Source organism: Rhamphochromis sp. 'chilingali' (assembly GCF_963969265.1).
Source record: "Rhamphochromis sp. 'chilingali' genome assembly, chromosome: 13".
NCBI lineage: Eukaryota > Metazoa > Chordata > Actinopteri > Cichliformes > Cichlidae > Rhamphochromis > Rhamphochromis sp. 'chilingali'.
This window is the reverse complement of record NC_137940.1, coordinates 37,267,389-37,277,160: the sequence shown is the minus strand read 5'-3', so window position 1 is coordinate 37,277,160 and position 9,772 is coordinate 37,267,389.

Genomic DNA, 9,772 nt, shown 5'->3' with positions numbered 1-9,772 from the left:
TTGGCTGATATGAATGAAGTAGCTGTCGGATGTAGACACTGTAGCCAATGAGGATGAAAAAGGCTCCTCCTGCTCAAAGTTAATGTGGATGGATTGCGTCCGAGGTGATGTACTGCCACATTTACTGGAAGCTGCAGCTGGGGTGAGGACCTGAACTGATAGCCTGCTAAAGTGCAGTGTCACAATATGACTGAAACCTGCTCTCCCAAAAAGGTATTACACACACGACCAGACGAGAGGTGGCCAGGAGAGTAAAGACCAGGTTTCAGTGGTCACAAGACTGCAGGATTTAGACTCCACCGTGCTACTGCTTATGCATTATTCTTGGACTCACGGTTGCTTATTTATAATTGCTAGAGCAACGCCTTCCTCCCAAGTGAATGGTGGTATGTGTCTATGTGTGCATATCATTTCTGAGTAGTTCAACAGTCCACAGTGTTTGCAAACTAAAGTCTGAAGAATTATTTCAATCACACAATTGCATAAACTTTACATTAAAAATGCAGTTTTTGAATCCAGTTATTATGGATTTGATTTCATTCATCATGTATTCAGGGATAAGATTCCCCCTACGATTCAAGTAATTTCTTGAATCGGTGTTAATGTCATCCCTACTACCTGCGAGCTTTGTTTCCAGCTATGATCAGCCACATACATGTGGTATAAACATACGAACCACATGATGACATCTGCAGTTTTTCAGTCAACACAACCCACCCACTTTAAACCAAAACACATCTTACCTTAGCTAGAAGCAATTTTAAACCTGTTTTAGGTGGTGCATTGCTGGTGCATTGTTATTCATTAATAATAATGAATAACAATGCACCAGCATTGAAGCAATAAATGCCTGAACTGTTCAGCATCCCTCTGAGACAGGATATTTCTGATTTTGGAGATATGGAAGTGTTCCTGGACCAGCGTGTCATGGTCCCAAGGTCTTTGTGGTTTTGATTGATTGATTGATTGATTGATTGATTGATTGATTGATTGATTGATTGATTGATAATACTTTAACTAGGTTAAGGCTGCCAGCCATGCCAGCGCCATCTTTGTGTAGTTGGAGATCTTAGTGGGGGTTTTTTAAGTATTAAAACCATTTTTGTTGTCGTTGTTGTTGTTTTTAGTTATTTTCATGTGTTTGTGTTTATTCAATGTTACGTACTTCCTTTTTTATTTTGTAACATTTGTTTCCTGCGTTGTTTATCTGGTTGTACTTTCCCCCATCTTGTTATCAAGATTCTCTTCAGATAACAAGATGGCCTCGTTTCCCCCCGGCTGCCTGCACTGCCTCCCCTTTGTTCTTCGTCAGAGCGTCTGTGATCCTTAAGCGTTCCTCCCTCCGTGTTCATATTGATTTTGTCTTTCTCTGGCTTTCCTGCCTTTTTGGCTTCATGTTATGGATTTTACAAACAACTTCAATAAACAGGCACACCTTTTGATTAATCCAGCCTGCCTCCCACGTCTGCATTTGAGTGCTTAATTGTACTTCATGACCCCATGCAGTGTTTTTCATGAAGAATCACGCCTGTATTTAATGCAGTGTTGCCCAAATGCCCAATAATCACCGACATCAATGCTGATTGTTGGGCTTGTCCTTTGCTTACAGAGATTTCTCTAAATTCTGTACTGTACTGTAGATCATAGGTGTCAAACTCTGGCCCGCGGGCCAAATTTGGCCTGCAGCCTAATTACATTTGGCCCGCAAAGCCATACCAGATTACTATCAGAGCTGGCCTACTGGTATTACACAGCTAATATATATTGTTTAGTATTAAGCTTTGCTTGTTCCATATTCAGTTTTCCAGCAAAACTTGTTTGAGTCCATAAGAAAAGATTCATTCTTAAATCTGGAGGAAGATTTTTTTTTCAATAAATATTAAAGTTAGCCCGCAACTTTGTTCCAGTTTTGAATTTTGGCCCACTGTGTGTTTGAGTTTGACACCCCTGCTGTAGATTAAGAGATATTCACAGTCTTTACATTTTTATGTTGAGGAGAAATTCATCTACAATTTGTAGATAAAGTTTGGGGGGGGGTTTATTATTTTTTTGTTTGTTTGTTTGTTTGTTTTCTTCACATTGGTGAACTTATACCTGTTTTTGCTTCTGAGAGTCTTTGCTGCTCTAAGATGCTCTTTTTATGCCCAACCATATTACTGACCTGGTGCCAATGAACCTAATTAGCTGCAAAATGTTCCTCCAGTGGTTTATTTTAGCACCACTAACTTTTCCAGCCTATTTGCTAAGATAGCCCAAACTTGTTTTAGATATGTTCCTGCCATCAAATGTTTTTCCCCACAATGGTATATTTTAGACATTAAATGCCTTTAATGTCTTCAATTTTAAATAAAATAATGCACCGTATTACGGGGTTTTTTTGAAAGTTTTTGAAATGTTTTCACCGTTTGAAATTTGTGATGGCAGCCAAGATTTTGCTGAAATAAGTTCTGCTATATTGTGGTTTTGATATCATTTGTAACAAAAATCTGGGCGACAGGAAATGAGACACAAATCATGTAAAAGATAAGATAAAGTCACTTTTTGTGTAAAAGATGAAGTAAGTTTACCTAAGAAGCTAGGCAATGATAAGCAGCTATCTTGTGTTACATTTATATGAGGCAAAATTGAACTTAACACTATAGAGTTATGTATACTGACAACAATAACGTGTCTTACTGAGGCGTTGGGTCAGTGATTGACTGCAATGATTCACATCAGGTTTAGATCTCTGGAGGAATGAATGCCTTTAATATTGATGGAGAGAGATCTAAAAACAGACTGTGCCGGTATTCAAAAAACCAACAGACATTACAATTGCAAACTTAAAAGCACTCCAAACATAAATTTAAAACTGAAGCATATTTTTAAAATGGTTCGACAACGACCAGAAATAAAATGGAAAACAAAGAAAAAACCGTCTCAAATCGTGGCTCTGAAACACAGCTCATAATAGTAAAGATGATTTGTAATTTTTCCTCACAGGTTAAGTGGTGAACATGTTTACTTGTTTTATTTTAACAGGAAAAAAACACATGCTGATGCTATCAATGTTTCTCGCCACAGGCAGATGATGAGAAACGTACAGCTGTTTGCCAGGTGCACCACATCAATAGGAAATGAATGCGTGAGCTATGATGCTTCCAGAAATGAGCAGCTTTTATCAGTCAGGCTTTTGGTAGCGTGCTTTATACGAAACGTTAAAGAAATTGAGATTTGTCAGGGGTTTGTTCTTTTCTGATTAAAGCAAATGCATTTGCTGTAACTTAACTTTCTACAACTAATAATTAGTAAATTACTTTCTAGTTAAGACAGTAAATTAAATCGACTTTAACATCACAACACATAAATGTATAATTTGCACAGTTTGCAGACACGGATGTGCTAAATTCCTAAACTTCTCAACAGCTTCTTGAATGCATTTTCACTAATGTAGTTATCTGAATGTTATACCTACTTCAGTACTACCGTGTATGAACTATACCGTTTTTTAATAAATATATGTTACTAAAAATATATATATAGCTAGTTTTTTGGTGGGGTGTGTGTGGGCAGTACCAGTGCATATTTTATTTTATACAAAATCAAATTAAACACTGAACACAAAAGCTCATCATATGTATTTTTTTAAATACTTTAGCAGAAAAAAAAGTATCACCTCTCTTAAATATGTATGTACAGAAGCTATTGGTTTCATACAAGCTAATCTTAGAAAGTTAAAAATAACACGTTACATTACAGCTTAACTGCAAAAAGTAAGAGAGAGACTAATCTATTTTTGTCTTGTACTGTAATCCAACACTTGGATAGGCACCTTATAGCAAGAGGCAGGTACACCTTGTACCGGTTGCCAATTAAACTAGAGCTAACACAGAGAGACAGACAGACAATTGCATGCACATTCACAGTTTTGGGCAATTTAGAATCACCAATTAACCTGACCCCACAAACTGCTTGTGTCTGGACATTAGGAGGAAGGAGAAATTCAGTGGACAGTGGACTCGGAACCTGCTAAACACCTGACTTTCCCTTCAATGTCTCAGCACAAACTTTATGATTTTGAGTTAAATATGCTAACAAGTATTGGCTGTAACTTCATGGCATCTGGTACAAGAATGATCACTGCTGTGTATTTATGTCAGTGCTATATTTTTCCAGTGAATATGAATCAAACACCCAGAGGAAACAACTATCTCAACAACCACCACAGCCACCTCCATCATACAGTCTCTTAGCCTTTACATCTAGGGTTGTTATTTGGTGAAAGTGTGTATATCTCCATTTTTACTACAAAATGAATAACAAACTCCAGTCAGCTTTATCTTACCTTTGCAGTCAGTGCCAATTAGCAAATAGCATGCTAACATGCTAATCTGAGCTTTGTAAATCAAAGCAACCCTGTGCCTAAAGCCTCACGGAACTGATAGCATGGCTGCAGATTGTATGTGACAGTACTGGAATGTTTTTGTCTAAGTGCTGTTGATATAGCCATTTTTTTCCCTTGTCAGATTTTGAATCACCTCTCCAGTGGAACAACCTCGAGTTACATGCATATTGAGTGTTTTTATCACCATAAAACAAGGCAGTAAACACCTACACATTTGCATTACTGACTTGCGTCACTGGCCTGCATCAATCTCAATGCAGGGTTGGCCTTCTGATGATTTGAATGTGCTTTCTGAGTGGGTTGTAGCACAGCTCCTAGCCTACTAACAATCAGCAGGCCAGCTCTCAGCTCATTAGCCCTGGCTCCACTCACTCAGACACACATCTTCCAGAGACTCCACACCACAGCAGGGGGAATGACTGGGATAAATAAGGAATAATCAAGGAATCGTTCTGACTGTGAGTTGACCTGAATATGGGGTTCCTTCCTGGAGGCTCTGCTGACACACTGCTACCATTATAATGAATGGAGCGATGCATGGATGCAAGATTGAGAGAAAAAGACTGAGTACAGTCACACTGATGCTCAGGGTGGAGGAGGACGCTCTTTTGGTTAGGTTCATACAGATGCTTGTTTCAGAACAACTTTTGCATGCTGTGACATCTACCCACAAGCTAAATTTAGAGTAGCTTCATTTGCAAGCCAAACAATATTAGTTTCTATAAACATGCAAACAATCAGTGAGTGGGCAGTTGTGCCTTTTGCAGTAGACTAAACAAAAAAAAAAACTCTTAGTAAAGTTTACGCTAACAGTTGACTGTGTCTCTGTGCAGCTTACATGAAAGACATCTGGCTCAGAGAAAGCAGCAAGATGAGAGAGAGGAAAATGAAAAATCACTATGTAGGAGGGGAGAAAAACAAATCTGTCACTATGGCCCTTCAAATTCAGCTCACAGACACAGATCAGGCAGTACATCCTTTAATCTGTAGTTATGATGAATAATTTAATGACTTAATATAGCAAGATGAATGTCTAACGAATCATTTTCATGACAATCTGAAAGCGTTCTTATGTGAATTAACATCACCTTTATGCATTTCTGAATAATCAACACAATACATTTATCCGTCTTTCCACATTTTTCAGTTGAAGCTGATGAACCACAGTCTTTCACAAAGTTCACATAACCATGACACATCGCTGCAGTATCAGATCAGGTATCTTCCTCCATGAGGATAATATTTCATGTACAGGACATTCGTTTTCTAGTCAACTTCAGCGACGAGCCACCGCCGGTGTCTGTCCATCCATCATCTTCTGACCTTCAGCACTGTACCCTGACGGCTGCCCAGGGCACACTGGAGAGTGACTAATGTCATCTCAGCTGCCACCTCCCCGCACCAAAGGCCCCTGATATCCGTCCAGTATTATCCGAGCCTGGCGTCTACAGATTCCTATCTCTGCTCCCAGCTTTAATTATTCACGCCACTGAATCACACGCTCATCGGAGAGATAGCCAAACTGGTCAGACTGCCTGCCCTCTCCCTCTCCGCGATCTTATCTGACTGTTTGAAATTATCTCATCCTTCTCCTCTATCTAACTAAAGGAACGATTCTCTGCATGTATCTCTGTATGTGTACACCACACTTAGTGGGTGTATTGTTGGGGATCAAAAGAGGAGAAATGTGTGAAGTTATTTGGATGAACCGTCTTCATATTTTATGTTCTGCCAACATATTTTCTGTGATGTCCTTGCTGGCCTTCATCATCAATGGGCACTGACAGCGTGTTTACAACCATTTTCAATCACACTGTCAGCAGGCTCAGAACTCACTGACTGCAGGTCATTCAATCTTTTCCAGATAACATGTGTCTTCTTTGCATAAAGGCCATCTACTGCTAAATCTAGAGCTTTTAATGTCAACTAAATAACGCGTGGCGATAAAAGTAAGTTTGTTTCCATAGTGACAAATAATGCAACAAAGAAAGAGTCACATGGTGTCATTTTTGTATCATTAAAGATTGAAGCATAATTCAAGCTAAGTGCTTATTATGGTGAACACTGACCTTTATTGACAACTTTTGAAACTTTGAAAAATGACTGTTCTAAAAGCATGCAGTCAAATGTGGAATAGGTGAGAATCCAGACTGAAATGAAGACTTTTCACTTCTATCTCACTATTAGTTTATTGGGAAATACCTAAAGGAACTGAACATATGAAAATAAAGAGGCTCTAAAATAGATCACAAATAGCAAGCCAAAATGCAACAACAACAACAACAACAACAACAACAATAATAATAATAATAATAATAATATTTGCATAGCACTTTTTCAAACTCATACACTCATATAATTATAGGTAGTTTCAGTTCCAGCACACAGACACAGTCAAGCAAATGGTCTTACATTCTTCACACATATAAACTTCCCTACATGCATTAGATCTAAAATGGTGAAAATTAATGGAATAAAGATGAAGCAAAAGCTAATGTAGAAACATTTGTTTTCAACACTTGTTTAAAACAAACAACAGATACACGTCTATTAATTAGCAGCCAGGTGCTCCTGTACTTGATTAATCGTCTGAAAAGTGACCACCTCTATTAAAGCAGAAGTGTTGGTGCTGTACAGGTCTGGAACATTCGGGTGTTAACACAATGCAATGGAGGAAAAACAGCAACTCTTGCTGTCCATTAATCTGGGAAGGGTTGTAAAGGCGTTCCAAACCATTTGACGTTCATCATTCTACAGTAGGAAAGTGGAAAACATTCGAGAAACGTGCCAGTCTCCTAGCAGTGGATGCAAATTCACCAGCAAATTCACCAAAGGTCAGATGGAGAAATGCTTAGAGAAATTGCAAAAACCCCAAGAGCTACATCTACAGGCCTCATTTATCATTTCAGTAGCTACCTGGGGACTGCAGATATATCTTAAATTTTCACGACAGGAAGTGTTGCCAGGAGAAATGCTCTTCTCAGAACATGGCAGCACAGCTTAGGTCTGTGAAAAATTGCATCTGACCAAACAACAAAGTCCTTTCGGCAGATAAGACCAAAGTTGCCATATTTGGTGAAACCAAAGACACCACGCCAGCACAAATATGTCATACCCACTGTCAGCACACGGGTTGAGGTTTTACTTTTTGTTTTGCAGCCATAGGACTTGTGCACCTTCCAGTCAAACATGAGGCCATCTGTCCCATAGCTAAAGCTTTGGCTGAAACCGGCCAATGAAAGAGGAAAGTAAATCCAAGCACAGCATCAAATCTACAGCCAAAGGGCTAAAGAAGAAAAGAATCAAGGTCTTGCAAACAGGCAAAATCAACGTCCAGACCTCAGCTGTGGTGTGACTTTAAGAGATCTGTGCTAAAATGAATGCCCACAAACCTCAATGAACTGAACGCTGAAAAAGAAGGATACCCCAAAACTCCTCCGCAACGATGGAGGAGACTGATAAGGTCACACACAAAATGTCATGCTTCGTACTTAACTTAAGTTGTTCTGCTAAATAGAGTTCTATTAGATCAGGTTTAGTTATATTTAGGTTTCCACACTGCGTTGGCATTTTTAGCTTCATTTTTGTTAAATGCTTGAACTTATTTTTTGTGGGGGGTTTTATACAACAGGGCTTCAGTGAGTTGTCATTACAAAGTGCAGCATTGCCTAAGCCTCGCAGTTCCGCTAAGACGGCTTTACACACCGAGTCTTGTCTGTTTTCTTTTTTATTCTTTCAGCTTTTGAGACATAAAAAAGCTAAATAAATCTTTTGATTGGTCAGAAAAAAAACCCAAATATAAATATCTATTGGGAAACATTCACAAATATCCATTTGTGAATGTTAGGTAATTTCTTTGCAGGAAATGTCAGCCCACAGTTACTGTCACTTTGTGGTTCTTCTGTGTAGAGGAGGGCCTCCTGATACAGACTACTTCTGCAGCTGTTCAATGATGCTTCTTTACGTGATGTGGTTTATCAGCGCACTCACATGCATCCTTCCTGTGGAGCTAGGAATTCAACATCTGTAACTCAAGCAAGACAACTATAAATACACTGAAGCTTAGGTGATATTAACCCTCTCAAGGCAGGCGTTGCAGATTTGCAACAGTTAAAAGCTAACAACCTGATTCCCCCACATACATATTTTATGAGTTTTTTGTACTCAGAAGTACCACTGCAGGTATTCTTTTGTGCATTAGCAACAAAAACTCAATTTGAGCCTGAGAGGGTTAAACTGAAACTTTGATCATACACGTACACAAATCTCTCCCATATTCAGCCTTTGTGTTCATCACACCCCAGACTGGGACTCTGGATCTTATTTCTTGATGACAGGTCCAGGATAGAGGAGGCTCATTTTTTGGCTGCTGGGATGAGGATGAGGGGGGGGTTGAGGACACAGGATGGACTGCCAGATTGACAGGCCAGTGGAGCTGTCACTGGGGGCCAAGGTGTAGAGATGTTCAGGGAGTTGGCATTTGTGGCTCAAAAGATAAGCATCAGTGAGAATACGAGAGGCTTGATGGTAATCTTTCACAGGAAGTCAGGCTATACCATTGCAGAAGAAACCACAGGAGAGAGACTGACCTTGTGCGCTCGTGCTCTGCTGCATTGCTTTTTAGAGGGGACCAGGCCTCTTACCCTCTGCAGACAGGAAGACACTTTGCTGTAGCATTACTCTGTTTAAACAGACAGGCAGGTCAGCTCTAGAATGGATTTGCTGATCGCTGAGAAGTCGTCTGAAACTTCAGTATTTCAGTTTTTCATAACGGCAGCATTAAAAGCATTTAAATCCCCAATAATGTATGATGTAATTTATTTTTTACTCAGTTGCTCTAGGTGGCTTCTTTAACCTAAGCAACTAAAATAAACAGTACAAAGGTTAGCAGTAGGGTTACTATGTGCCCACAGACTATGTGAACTACTGTGAATGTGGGTGTTCAGCTCAGCCACTGACAGCTTATTAACCGAACTCACCAGAAACAAAAAAAATAAGTTTTTCTTTCATGTTTTTCTTTCCTTTTGTGTTTACTTAAAAAACAAAAACAAATTATATTCATAAATTATGTGTAACCTGATCTGTTTTGTTAAAATTGCACTGATCATGGCCAAGTTTTCTTTAGCATGACCCAGTGACTGACAGGATGGTAAATATGACTAGAATTATTATACACAGAGGAAGAACATGGGATCAGGAGTCAGGTGAGAAGCTCAGGGTAGAACACAGAGAAGGATAAAAATGGATTCATGAATACAAAAGGAAAAGGATCGAATGACTAAAGCAAACACATGAAACTCTTCAAAATGTAACAGGAAGTAACTTTAAAAAGACACAAAAACTACTTGCTCGCATGAACAGGAAGAACAGAAGAAGCTGGCCCGGAAA